The sequence below is a fragment of the Typopeltis vanoorti genome, chromosome 23 (assembly GCF_054136105.1).
Source record: "Typopeltis vanoorti isolate ZY-2024b chromosome 23, IOZ_Tvanoo_1.0, whole genome shotgun sequence".
Classification (NCBI taxonomy): Eukaryota; Metazoa; Arthropoda; class Arachnida; order Uropygi; family Thelyphonidae; genus Typopeltis; species Typopeltis vanoorti.
The window spans coordinates 66092117-66107012 of NC_143571.1; positions in this window are offsets into that span (position 1 = coordinate 66092117).

Below are 14896 nucleotides of genomic sequence, written 5' to 3' on the forward strand. Positions count from 1 at the left end.
AGTTAAGAAACCATTAACACTAATATACACATCGCAAATCACTAGCATCCAATGCCTACATCCCATACATAAACAGTAGCAACAACACAAATAGTGAAGGCTAAATCCCACGCTCTTCATAAAAGCTAACCCAAGCTTCAAAGTAGGTGGGATTAACTTGCCTCACTCATCTACAAGTAATCCTTATAAGCAAATGCAGAAATTTGTATGTAATAATCACTCTTTCTCAAACTTAAAAAAAAATAAATAAATAAATAAAAAATTATACAAAAAATTCTGTTTAATCTTTATTGTTAATATTAGAAGAACATGTGTTGTAAATACATAATATAGAGGCAAAAAAAAGTATTATTAAACATTTTAATTGAAATCCAGTGTAGGAATTGCAGCACTTAGTGCTGAACTCTGTAAAATTATAAGGTGCAATAAGGTTTATTTTATGTATAAATATTTTAGCAATCAATAAAAAATAATAATAATAAAAATGTCAATACCAATCTGACGTCCTTTGGGATTATTATTATTATTATTTTATTATTATTATTATTATTATTATTATTATTATTATTAGAAATAAAAATACGCAGAAAACATATGCATCGAAATTAAAAACATCAAACAAGAAAACTCCTTGATATTAAAACGCAATATACAGACCACCCAACTTAAGCACCACAAAATTCCTAGAAGAACTAAACAGATGGCTTTCAGCCACGGAAGTAGGCGCCTCAGAATACTTGATAATAATAGGAGACATCAATATAAACATTAGGAACATAGATAACAACACAGAACAATACCTAGACCTATTATCGGCATATAACATAACCCCGTCCATACAGTCGTATACACGAGAAGAGATAGTCGGAAACACAACAACCTCATCCTAAATTGATTATATAAGGGGCCCCCCTCCAAACAGCCACACAGCAGCCGTCATAACATGCAAACTGGCAGACCATTATTTCACAGCATTACAGTTACACACTGAACTAGAACCCATAAAACTCACTGAGACTACAAAACAGTATCATAGCATTGTAAACGAAGCAATAGTGAACGATGAAATCAGAAAAACAGACTGGATGCAGATAGCATCTTTAGACTCTGCTGAAGCTGTATATAATAATCTTAAACTTGCATTTAACAAAATATATAACAAAGCATTAACAAAAATAAAAATACGCCCCAAACGAAACAAAATCCGTGGATAACAGACAACATTAACAGACATACAAAGAAAAGATGTCCTATGGAAACAACTTAAGAAGTCGCTGAACAATATCGCTTTAAAAGCTGGATACAAAAGTAAACGGAATCTCCTAACAACACAGATTAGAACGGCAAAAAAAAAAAAAAACTACTACAGCAACAAATTAACAGCAGCTCAGAATGACATAAAGGAAACCTGGCACCTGATTAATGAAATGCTGGACAATATACACAGAACCACTGCCACAGAAACAATAAAACACAGCTTTGCCTGCGACCCCAAATCCCTCAAACAGTTGGCAAAGAACTTTAATCAGCACTTCGTGAACTCTGTCCAAAAACTACAAGAAACAACCTTTCCTCATACAAACGAACATTCTCCACTAGGTCCACAAGCAACCCAGTGGATGTGGTTCCCACAGTAACAAAAGAACTATCACTGGCAATTCAACAAATTAACCCTAACAAAGGACCGGGGATAGACGGAATCAGACCAAAAGACATCAAGAAACACAACCAACCTACTTCCAGTTATACAAACACTGTTAAATAAAATCTTCAAAACGGGACACATACCTGAAACACTAAAGACTGCATTAATCACATCCATACACAAACATGGAAAAAGAAACATTATAAGTAATTACAGACCGATCGCCACGTTGTCTGTAATCAACCAAATCATGGAATGCATCATGCATCACAAACTCTCCACATACGTTGAAAAATTTCATATCATACCCAAAACACAATATGGCTTTCAAAAAAATAAAGGAACAGCAACACTCTTGGAAGATTTCACAGACCTAATAAACGCTGCATTGGCTAAAAACAGAATAACATTAGTGGTATTCATTGACTTAACAAAAGCATTTGACACACTAACACACAAAACGTTGTTAACGAAACTAACGCATATCGGAATAGGAGGGCGTCTACTCCAGTGGTTTAAAGCATACATGAAAAACAGAAAGCACACCACACGTATAGGAGTAGCGTACGGCAAAGAGGTACATGTAACCTGTGAAGTACCGCAAGGAGCTGTCCTATCTCCCATTCTATTTAACATATACACACACGACATAAGCCACCTTTCCCTAAAAAGTAAAATCATCCAGTACGCAGACGACACGGCCATAGTATCCATTCACAACAACGCAAATATCGCTTACACAAATATGCAACACGACATCAATCAAATCACTAACTGGTTAACCGAAAATGGCATATATATAAACCCTGGAAAAACAAAGCTAATGATATTCAAAAACCCCAAAACCCTGCCCATAGAAACTAAATATCTCACTATCCGACATTCATCCTCCTATACACAAAGCGCAGAACCTAAAATCACAACCATCACACAGGTGAAAACAACACGCTATCTCGGACTTCACTTCGATGCTGATCAAGGTTGGAATAGCCATACAAACTACCTACATACCAAGCTCAGGATAATAGCAAGCAAACTATACAGATTAAAAGACATTGTCCCAACCCACATAAAAATACTAATCTATAAAGCATTATGTGAAAACATTTTAAGATATGCAATCACATCATACGTATTCTGTGCAGACTACAGACTTAACAGGCTACAATGGTTTCAAGATAAAATGGTAAAACTGATATTCTGGGAACAACCCACACTTATGCAGGAAGCATGGACAAAACACAAAATATTTAAGGTGAAACACTTATGCCACTACACAGTCATGTTAAAACATTACTTCCATCCAGCCTACAGAGTAACCAGAACAACATATCAAATAACAAGACAATGGTCAACAAACATATAAGTACAACAATCACCACGGCAAAGCCACCGGAAACTTCTACTTACCTGACATGATAAACAAACTGCCGTTCCACAACAGAAACCTAGGAACATACAGAGAGCTGAAACAGGCGCTATATAAATATTATAGCGAGAATGAAATTAGAGCAATTCCTGTTTCTCTCCCCCACACACACACACGCACACACACACACGCACGCACGCACACGCACGCACGCACGCACACACACACACACACACACACACACACACACACACACACACACACACACACACACACACACACACACACACACACACACACACACACACACACACACACACCTATGACAAACCCCCCTCTCAAAAACCATCACTACAAGAACACAAAGAAACAAACACAACATGTCTAAATCCAACCCTATTTGCAAAAAAAAAAATGTAATAGGAGTTGAAGTCTTCTAAGCACGTACCAACAAACAGTAAAATCAACACCTGGCTTACGACCAGTACAGAAACATAACCATGAAACCACCACCATCTATTATCTTCCTCAGATAAGCTCTGCTAAGCTTCGAGGAAGAAAATTATTAACTTGCAAGTATCTGTTATTCACAGTTGTAATGTGTTATAAGTATTATATATATATATATATATTATTACAGTATCTATGTATGCAATTTATCAGAGACATAAAAAATATTATTATTGAAATCTAATAATTGTAGAAAATGAACTATATATGCAGCACTTAGTACTGAACTTTGTAAAATAATATGTTGGAATGTTACTCAATTGATGATCATTGTATGTACGAAAATATTTGAGAGATCAATAAAAAAATAAAAATAAATAAAAAATTATTAAAAAGATAATCTACCAACTATCAGCAAAAAATGACCAACACAAAGTCAACAGCAAACCATGTATTTTCCACCAGTAACAAAACAGAAACTGAAGGAATCTTTCTTATTGATAAAACCAAAGACCACTCCAGGAATTGCAAAATAAGACTCACAAACCTTTTAACGCCCTTTGAACAAGTAAATCCAATACTTTTGAGACTTGTGAACATTTTATTCCACACTAGCATTATTTTACAAGAACTAAAAACTGCGATAATTACGCCAACTTACAAACATGGCAAAAAAAAAAAAACGAGACACAGAACTGCAGACCAATAGCTACCCTACCAGTCATCTCCAAAATTCTTGAAAAAATAGCACACACACCAGATTACAGAACTATTTACAGAAGTACAACATCATCTCACAAAACCAATACGGTTTCCAATAAACAAAAAGTACCATCACCTTATTATAAAATATCGCCGACGCCATAAAAAAAAACTTCGATAAAAACAAGTTTGCTGTCCTTATACTTATTGACTTAACTAAAAGCTTTTGATACACTTGAACACGACATACTGCTGACCAAACTACATTCAGTCGGAATAACAGGAACACTGCATACCCGGTTCAGGAAATATCTCTCAAACAGAACACAAGTAACAAAAAAAAAAAGAAAAAAAAGATAAAACACGGAGTCCCACAAGGCGCTATATTATCACCTCACCCTGTTCAACATATACATTAACGACGTTCACAAACTGGCCGCACGAAGTAAAATATTTCAGTACGCAGATGACACCGCTCTATTACCAGTCCATGCAGACATCAACACCGCTCTCTCCAAAGCACAACACCTAAACGACATCATAACTTACTAGTATCAAAATTCAATTATAATCAACAGCACCAAAACGCAAATGTTAATTACATAATAATCCGAGAATCATACTATACTGTCATACATACATACATACCGCTGCATTAACAACAAAAATAGCTGCCAATGTCCCGAAATCACACCCGTAACATATACAAAATTCCTTTGCCTTTACATAGATTGCCACCGTAAATGTACAAAACATATAGAATACCTACATACTGAATTCCTATCATCTCAGCAAAACTCTTCCAAGTAAAAGACATGATTCCATCTAACATAATTTTTTTTTTAAATTAAAAAAACTCATATTAGGGTATTTGCGAATCGCTACTCAGGTACGGTATACCCGTCTACGCATCAAAAAGCTATCTAACGAAATTAGAAACATTACACAAGAAAATTATTTCAACAGTGATTTGGAGGCCTCATATACAGCAGCCAGTACTCAAACTGCTTATAGCGATACACAAAATCCTGAGATTTAAAAATGTGTGACACTACATAATGTTACTAATGAATTACTTCAACATCAGCTATCGTAACAACAGAGACACTTATCGCATAACACGACCCACCAGAACTCTTTACAAGACCCTTCAACAACTTATAGGGTTCTGCATTGATATCATATCTCATACCCACGCTACTCAACAACCTACCATAAAATTTCAAACACTTAGACAATTACAGAACATTAAAACTCGAACTGTGGAAGCTATTTCAACACAATTAATATAGCATTAACACTAATAACACATCACAAATCACCAGCATCCAACGCCTACATTCCATCCATAAAAAGTACGAAGCAACATAAATAGTGTATGCTAATTCTACTGTCTTCATAAAAGGTAACCCTAGCTTCGAAGTAGGTGGGATTAGCCACCCTCAACCAACTAATCCTCATAATACCATTATCACAGTTGTTATTAATATTACTATTATTTGACTAACACTGAAAACTAAACTCTTCGAACAGATTGGAATGTGTTAACCACATAATTGTAAATAGCCTGAGTGATAATAATAATCTCTCTGTGAAATGCATATTTATAAAAAATATTATTACTGTTATTATTATTATTATTTACTATATATTTTTACTAAACATAAAATGTGATGTGTAAATTATACATATTGTATATACTCTGTATGATTAAAATTTGTTAAACTTTGAAAAAAATTTAAACTTTAACATGCAATCATATTTCTTTGTGTAACTGGGAACTTCTATAATAAATTCTTATTGTAGTATTATTATTACTAATACTATTATGCATATTATAATGATATTAATTATAATCTGTCCTTTAGTCACATGAAAGAAAATGTATAATTATTGCTTAAATTTTATATGTATGAAATTTACCTGAGACATAATAAAGTGTTAAAAATTATTATTATTATTATTATTATTATTATTATTATTATTATTATTATTATTATTATTATTGTTGTTGTTGTTGTTGTTGTTGTTGTTGTTGTTGTTGTTGCTGTTGTTATATGTGAGTGATTATTATCAGCGAAGTTTTATTTGTTGGATCTCTAAAGACTGCGCAACTTTTGCAAGTATGTTGGAAAGTTGATCTCTTACAAAAATTTCGACTCGTCCGCATGTATAAAAAAATGAAATAATTAGATCATTTATTAACAAATAATTCTGACAAAGAAGATCGAAGTTGTGGCTTTCTGAGGAATAAATCATTGTCAAATTGTTCTTGCAGTTCTTCTTTGGTTTGTTCTAAGAAGTTCTTACCCCAAAACTCATTAACAAGGATTTTAACCGAAGTTTTGAAGTATCCATTGCCTTGAATGGGTTGAATAAAGAGGACTTTCATCCGTTTTCATGTCTATTCGAAGACCTTTACCAAGAGCTGTTTATGTGACACTCTCTTGGTAAAAGCTCTCGTTCGTTTATGATGAATACTGCACATACGAATCGCATTAAGATTGCAAAATCATGCACTGAACAAGCTTGCATAGTTTCTTGAGTTTATGGATTAAAAAGAAGAAGAAACTCATTTCTTGCATTGAAGAAGGTAGTACGGGCCATTAAAACAACCAGAACAGATCAACAGGTCATCTATAAATGACGGTAAGATCAATATTTTTGAGATCACCACAGATTGGACTCGACAGTTCAAGAACTGTTATGATCTTGGGAGTCAGTCGTTGCAATAAGCAATGTATTGTAGTTTCTTAATGTCAGGATTCATAGTGGATCTTCTAAGATGAAAGCACAACAGTCTCTCGAGTCCTAGATTTCACGTTCACATCACAATATTAGAATTATGACATAATTTTAAAATGTAGCTTCAACTCTTAGTGCTAGGGTGTAATGTAAAAATATGTCTTTTCAAATTTCATCCAAACAGGATCGAACCCGTGGGCCATATTTAAAATAAATTATTATTTTTAGTAAAAAAATGTCAATTAATCATTGCAAAAGAAACTGATTTGCGATACCGTCCGAGGATGGCACCTACTCAATATAAATCGTCTTTTAAATGAACAGCTCAATTACAAATCCCTTTTTTAAAGGGTAATTTATTGACTTTTTTTCCCTTTAAATGATTAATCGAAACGGTTCTGTACTTAGTTTTTTTCCCCTGGCCTTTCATTCTTTTAAACGAATTTTAAAACGGATGAAGGTTGAAACCTTCGCAGTTTCCGGCGACAAGACTATTTAGCGTTCCACTAGCGTTTCATACACACGATCCTTTTCCCCTGTTATTACGCTGTGACGGCCTTTCTTCATCGACTATCTCTCTACAGGACTCCGGGTAATGTTTTCCTAACTACCAAGTGTTGGATGTCCGCCAAATGTATTTTCTGTTTTTTTTCTTCTTTTTTTATTTATTTTATTTTAGTTTCTTGCAGTTCTTTTATTATGTGGACAGTTTTTATCATTATTATTTGCTGTCTATTAGAGTTGGCCAATAGGAAATTGTTTTAGAGGTTTTACCCTTCTCGAATGCTAGTTTCTGTCGGACTTAGTGAAGGACTCTTTCAAAGGCAACAATAAAAAATAATCCAATATAATGTCCGGTCGTCTACTACTACTGCAATCAACTTGGTCGGTGCTTCGTGTATTGCCAAGTAGATTATTATGTTGTAGAGACGAAATTCAGTGGCGTTGTGTGCTCTGCACTTTATGCTGTTGTTGTGCTGAAGTATATTTATTTGAACAGATGGACCGTGCTGTGTGTGCTTTTATATTTTCGACATATTGTTAGATCTGTAATCAAGATCATTTCATGAAACTTTGTGCGCAAAAAAAAACATCAATTTTTCTTATTAACTATATTAAGCGTTTGATTTTCCTAATTTCAAAAATAACAAGAGAGAGAGAGAGAGTATCACGTATAAAATGAATATGAACTTTAATAACTATCGAATGAATTATTTACGATATAAAATTTTCTTAAATTACTATATAATAATATTGGAAAGTCATATTTTACTTCTAAACGTACTGTTTATGATCATGATGTGGCTCCAATGACTTGTAAGCCAAGTACTATAGCCTGCCACTTGACTATTCTTATTACAAGAATCAACACAAACTTCAATATATTGTGATTCCGCTTTCATTTGCAAATTTTATTTGACAATGTATTCAACAAGACAGAGTCTACCAAATTTAAAACAATTGTGATTAATAATAAAATAAATAAATCCACTAACAGCTTTTATATCCCAAAAGGAATAGGCGAGGTCATTTAGCCCTAACTAACCTTTTGGAGACTATTGGGAAACCAATTCCCCCCCCCCCCATAGCGAATCACCGATAGCTGGCCCAAGACTACTAACGATTTCCATTGGCACCTGGGAGGAGAGTACAGAAAACAGACTGCCATTTCACGCTAACCTTGATACTATATATTATTGTCTGAAATAGTGTGAGGTACAATAATAATGAAGAGAAGAAGAAGTGTATTTTGTTCACATAGATTTTTCGACATTCGGATTCGTTAATATGCAGATATACTCCATAAAGATTGAAGTTTAATATTTAACAAATATTAAACAATATAAGATTTCAGGATTTAAATACTGATTATAATTCAATAGATTTATTGTAAGAAATAAAACCTAAAACAATGTTTTTGTCTTTAAGTCATTCGCTTACAGAAATTTCACAAATTTTTTTCAACAATCGACTGTTAAAAAATAAATAAATAAAATAAAACAACCTCAATACAAATGTGTACCATGAAAAGGGGAAAGTCTTTCACTATTATATGACATACGTTTAGATTTTATCAAACATATTAGTTAAAGAAAAACCTATATGGCTCATAGGAAGTGAACATTTCAAAATGATGCACATAAAATTGGAGCTGTAGTTCTTAAACTGAACTTTAGCTCTGATTTGAAGCACAATATAGGACTTGTTGATTCTGTTGTTTGACTAGCAGTTTACATATTTGTAAATAATGTATGTAGCAAATTGAAAAGATAAAATATGTAATTGAAAATACAGTGTTTGTCATGAACTATAATTATTTCGTTGCAACAGAGCGAATAGACTTACTAAAAATAAATCCAAAAAGAAATTATATTCAAATATATTCAGCGAAAATAATCAATTCAATTTTAACCTTAAAAAAAGTAAATAACACTACATGAGGTACGTAACTCAAGGACTTCAGCTTTAAAGTTTTTTTTTTTTTTTAGATTTATGTATTCATTCATTCTCTATGAACTGATCTAGGAAATGTTAATTTTCTGACGAAGAAAAAAATGAACTCGTAAGAATGAAAGTTTTTTCAGAATAATATGTTTAAATGCACTTGTATAAAGATTTCACAAAAACAAAAAATTTCTCTACAGGTGGCAGCACTGAACAATAAAAAGGAAGTGAATATCACTTATAAATCATTAATTAAATGAAGAGTAAAAGGACGATACCAATTTATATACAGTTTTTCTCCCGATCGTTATGATTGATTTATAGAAAGACACTTCATTAAGTACATGAAGATTATAATGAAACACTGACGTAGATTTAAATATACTTAAATAGTATTTTCAAAAAGATTTGAAATCAGTGGCTTTTCGTTCAACTGCACACACACACACACACACACACACACACACACACACACACACACACACACACACACACACACACACACACACACACACACACACACACACACACACACACACACACACGGGAAGTTCTGTTGTCCGTACAAGAATTCTGACAGACTATCTTAGGACCAAAGTTACGCCTCTTAGATAAACAATAGATTGTTTTTCCACTGATTCAACATTCGGAATTATCACCTTTGGAGAAACCAGTCAGCTCTACTATTTTCAAAGTCGTGGCTTCAGTCAGACGGATACCTCGAACAATGAGAAAAACAAAAATTCTTTGTTTTTCTCATTGTTCTAAACTCATCATGGCGCTCTAGATATATCATTGGCATAATAGATGGAATTAAATTTTTCAGTTTATAACAAAACTTAGTATGACTACTGAGGTATAAAAAAAAATTCTTTGGAAATCTCTAATTTATATTTCAGTATTTTGAAATTCTGTTTTCAAGTAGCTTGATAGTATTGAATTTGTAAAATAGCAACAACATTGATTCATTTTCCTATAGTATTATTAATATCAAAACGGGAAGATCTCCATATATCCTTTTGGGAATGCAAAGAAAACTGACTTGGGCTTTTGATCTAAAATCCCAACTTCACCTTCACGCGGTGCGTCCTGTTAGTATATATGTATCGGATATCGAACGAACGAGGATGGGCTAGCAGTACGAAATTTAGCCAACCAAACCGTATTCTGTATTGGCTTACACCAGACTAACATGATAGCACAACGCAATTAAATATCATACTGTATTGTCCTGTTAAAGAGGGATACCCTTGTTTGTGTCAGCGAATAGCGACAATTAGCTATTGAAACAAAGTCAACCTCAGTAGAATTGAAGATAGGCACTACAAACATAAGAATTATCAATGGAAAAGAAATCAAACCGGAAGAAGAAGAAATAGAGAAGTACCACGTGGATATGTGTCACTGAGACTGACTAAATTAAAACAGGTAATGAATGATAAGCATATACAGATATTTGGGAAAAATTTGCAGAAAAGGGCAAAGATAATAATAATAATAATAGTATGTGCTTGTTAGATTTCTGTTCATGACGTAGGCTACTCATTACTAACAATCTTTCAAGGTAAAGATGTGCAAAAAGTCACACGAAAAAAAGTCTTTCAACGAAATCATTGTTAATGTGATATCTTCACGCAAGTTAAGGATATCTGAATATATATTAGACGTATAAAAATTAACGTAGAGCAGCTCTTAGGAGAAAACTGCTGAATGAACTCTGAAAATATTATTCAAGGAAATTTTTTAAAAAAAGTCTGAAGTCAAGAACTGAATCTCGGAGTTTTAATTTTCGCGTTGTTTGATTCAGTTAGCGAGGCATGTGAAGTTTTCTACAATGATGAAAAATATCTCCATATTCGAAGCAAGAAGTTAAAGAAGTAGTCATAGAACTGAAGAAATCACATCGAAGTTTCTAGAAACTAAGTTCTGAAAAATATTGCAAAAATAAAAGAAACAGAGCCAAGCTCTATGCAAAAATAGCTAAACAAAAGTAATGAGAAAACTTGAGTAAGGATAATAGAAGACAAGCATCAAGAAAATTCTCTACTAAGTGTTCCAGGTAACATTTGTGCAAGCATACTTGAGGAGAGGTTTAAGAAATATTGTAGAAGAGAAACTTGGATAAAAATAAGTTGAGTTAAAGTCAGATAGGAATTGTCAGGGTCAGATGTTCACTTTAAGACAGACAGGTCCTTTAAGTTTTACAGATCTGGAAAAAGTATACAACAAGGTGTCAAGGATAACACTATAGTTAAAAAGGATAAATGAAACATTACACAGTTTTCTATATTTTAAGTTGTAAGTCAGCAGTTAGAATTGAAGAAGGTACAGGAAGATGGTTTGTAAACTCAGGTGTGCCACAAGGGTGCATATTATCTCCACTGCTATTCATTATCTATATGAATCACATTATGAAGGAAAGTGGTATTAAATCTGATATCAAAATTGGAGATGTTTATCTGGTCGATTTCAATCGAAGGTGAGTTAGCCGATCTCATACGGAGGTAGCAGGATTTTTTCTCCCGGAAACTTGGGTTTTTCATCCCGCATACAGACAAATCGGCCCTTCAGAGAAAAAAAAATACTAGTTATGGTCGTGTTGGAGGTGGGCGGTAGATGGCGTTGATGGAGATGATTGTAGTAGAGGTTAGGTGTAGAGACAGTTTTAGGTGTCCTTCCGTGATGAGTCTTCGGACTCCTTGGAGGTATCAGGAATAATAATAATAATAATAATAATAATAATAATAATAATAATAATAATAATAATAATAATAATAATAATAATAATAATAATAATCTCAGCTCTTTACTTTATGCAAATGATGTTTACTTCTAAATAAATTCAGTACGAGTCTGCTGGATTCTCTAACGAAATTGAATAACTACTGTAATAAATTTAGTATGAAAATCAGTAATAGGAGAAAGGCTATGAAAATAGGAAGGAACGTTGAAAATATCAACTGCATTCTGAATGGAGAACCTATAGAACAAGCAAAAATTATCAGCTAATTTGTCACAATTTTAGTTAAGATGACAATTTAAAAAAATAGACAAAACTGGTTGCAAAGCTGATATCGAATTAGCAAAGTTGGTATGGTAGAAAATCAACTTAATAAATTTATATGGAATAGAGAGAAATTAGTCAAAACACTAAATTAGCTGTATACAAGACAGTGTTCAAACCAATTTTAACTTATGGATCTGAGAACTGGGTTAGAAATAAAACACTTGACCAAAAACTGGAGACCACAGATGTGAGAATTCTGAGAAAGATATGGGGAATGAATAGATGGCACAATGATATTAAAAATGAAGATTATGAGGAAGAAACTTTATATTGTTAGCATTCAAGAATGTGTGAGTTAATTCAGAAGTAGGTCCCAGAAAAAGCTTTTCTAGCTGATGACTAGAAGTGAACTTATGACTGTCTTAGGCCGATATTGGGATCATGCAAATTGTCACAAGAAGAAATAGGGACTATATGATATCATACGAAATACCTGCTTAAATAAATAATAGTTTTTAAAATCAGTATTATTTACTATTAAGCATTTTAAATAATTTTATAAATCTAATTTAAAAATATTAATTAATTTAAAATTACTTTTAATAAACAGTAAATAAGTCTCTATTTAATAATACACCATTTATGAAATTACTTATTGAATTTTGAATAACCAGGAAGGTGACGCATCTTAAATATGGTGAGATGCGGTGATTAATTCATTCAATCCAATACCCTTGGAGGGTAATGGATGGCAATGCTGTAGCCAGTGAAGTTCTAACTGAGGCTCGGCTATTGCTGTTACCCTCCTGCCATGATCAGAGCTTTAATTTAATAGCTCAATAACACCTTATCCTTACACTGTCTTCTACAGATAACGGGGAAGATGAAAAGCATTCTTGCTTCGCCCCTTTAAGCCAGTCCTTATAAGGATAAGGATCTTAAATATATTAAATATATTTTTAAATTATATTTTTAAATTATATCAGTTGCAAATTTGCAGTAAAATGAATCGAAATTCCTTCTTTGTTTCTTCTATCAATTGTTCAAAAAGAAATTAAGGGGCAAAAATATTGTTGCTTACTCATTGAGGAAATGAAAAGGCGTTAGCGAATTTATTTATTTTTATGAATACTACTTCATCCGCCTCTAAAAAAACGGATGAAGGCAAAACTAATTTTGTATGTAAGCTTATTAGCTTTACAATGAGCACCATTCACCTCCGTCAGCATAACTGATCTAATATTTGGTTTAAAGATTTGGTCGTCAGGGCATCTAAAAAAAGTAAAATTGATATCTCTCTCTCTCTCTCTGCTCATTGAAAAGAATATAGTATGCTAATTTTAGCAAATGAATATTTTTATTCATTTTATTTTCAAAATGCAAAATTCAGTGAATGGATTTAGAAACCAAGTGGGATCACAAATTCATCGGTAATGCTATGTTCAGATATTATTTTAATTTTAAATAAAAAAAACATTTGCTAAGTTACACATATCTTTCTAGCTATTCGCAATGAAATGTATCCTGAATTATGTGTAAGTAAACGTAGCGGTAAGAGATGAAGGCCTACTAATGATATTTTACAGTAATGTACTACTAATGTACTATACATTTATAACCTTTTGGTGGGTAGACGTTGTATTCATTAATTCTTTTTAAAACCTGTGAATTCAGTATAAATTCATCTAATACTATCTGCATGCATATCACGTAAATTATTTGTTTTTTAATCTGTTTTTACATTAAATTTTAAATTTCCACTTCCTTGTACATGCACAAGGAAATATTATTTCTTATTAATATTCGCATTATTCTATTATTTATTAAATTAGTGTCAGTGTTATTATCTTTAATTAGTATTAGTATCATTAATTATTATCATTACTATTTTTCTTATTTACATTATAATTTTAGCTCAAATAAAAAGTGACGATTACTCAAAATTATTTTAAACAAAGCTTCCTTAACGAAATTATAACAGTTCATGTGATGATTTCAAAATATGGTGTTATTAATTTTACAATATTTAAATTTATCTTATTTATTATATTAAATATATTTTAATTATATTTTTAAATTATATCAGTTGATTTAAAATTTTAAATAAAATAACTATTTATTTTTGATATTTAAATGAATTTTATATATTACGTTATAATTTTATTTTTATATAAAAATTCGCAAATCTATTATTATTAGACAAATCAAATTACACAAAATTATTTAAAATAAATGACGTCACATATTCGATAAAGTAGATTATTAAATTACATAAAACAAAAATATAAGTTAAATAATATACTTAATTTTTTAAATTCAGTATATTTAAATGATAAATAAATTTAACTAAAAAACTCGCAATAAATAGATTCTTTTTTTTTATTTAACAAAGCGCACTTAAATGTCTCGAAAACGTAAAAGTCGTAAATAGGAGCTTTTATCACCATTATGTTAAAGATCGATTACAGTAACCTTGATTCGTTTGTTTTGGTGTTAGTGGAATAAGTCGTTTCATAATTATGCTACTGGTCAT